The 1,088-nt window shown below is 32.0% G+C and overlaps 1 protein-coding gene across 1 annotated transcript in view; it reads right to left on the reverse strand.

The window, feature by feature from the left end:
• LOC107739846 (UPF0469 protein KIAA0907 homolog) overlaps positions 1 to 1,088 on the reverse strand; it is an 18,761-nt gene that overhangs the window by 5,775 nt on the left and 11,898 nt on the right. The gene's annotated exons all lie outside the window — the stretch shown is intronic.

Raw genomic sequence — 1,088 nt, forward strand, 5'->3', positions numbered from 1 at the left:
ATACATTAAATACAATGTGTAATTTACATAATGAAGTATGAAATGAACAGCTCTGTTCCAGGAGGAATGCCTTTGCCTAGACACAATTAATATTGATATTTTCACAATATTTACGCTTGCAGAAATATACATTTGTTTACGGAAGATGATCCGTCAATGTGCATTTGTTTGGTTATGTTCGGTAGCGGTCATGTGAGGAGTTTTTCTCCGTGTCAAGGGTTATATACATATATAATGCATAATTAATATACTTTCAAATATTATTTAATTCAGTGATGCAAATCAGAATTTTCATCAGCCGTTACTCCAGTTTTCAGAGTCATATGATCCTTCAGAAATCATTCTAATATACTGATTTATTACCAGTGTTGGAAACCGTTTCGCTGCTTAATATTTTTTGGAACCGGTGACATTTTGTTCAGGATTCTTTGATGAATAGAAAGCTAAAAAGAACAGCACTGATAATGAATCAACATATTGGAATGATTTCTGAAGGATTGTGTGACACTGAAGACTGACTGGATGTTATTTGAAGACCCCTGAGATTTTAAGGTAATAAGTTAATAATTAGCATCACATTTGCATGTTCACGGTTCTCTGGTATTGGTTAATGGTCACATGACATACAGGTAAACAAACAGAATATTTAATGTATTTAGTATGCGTTATATTTTGATTGATGTTATTTTAAAATGATTTATTTTAATTTGACATTGTTATGATTTTCAGTAAACTCACGAACCCCCTCAGTTTGGGAGACTTTGATATAACGTAACGTTTAATACACTTCATATTGTCACTAAGAACGAATGGAATATTTTCTTTTTCTTCACATTTTTATATCAATTTGGTAAGACTATACTATTTAAATCAATGTGATAAACAAGTGAGGTGAAAAGTAATCTAAAAGTAGTCTGATTATATTACCTAAATTGTGTAACGTGATGGATTATGTTACTAACTACAATTTCTGTCTTGTAATTTATAATCAGTAACAGATTACAATTTGTAAGTAATCTACCCAGCTCTGTGTGTGTGTGAGTGCGTGTGTGTGAGTGTGTGTGTGTGTGTGTGTGTGTGTGTGAGAG

Source organism: Sinocyclocheilus rhinocerous, unplaced genomic scaffold (genome assembly GCF_001515625.1).
Source record: "Sinocyclocheilus rhinocerous isolate Xijiao unplaced genomic scaffold, SAMN03320098_v1.1 scaffold645, whole genome shotgun sequence".
NCBI classification, from domain to species: domain Eukaryota; kingdom Metazoa; phylum Chordata; class Actinopteri; order Cypriniformes; family Cyprinidae; genus Sinocyclocheilus; species Sinocyclocheilus rhinocerous.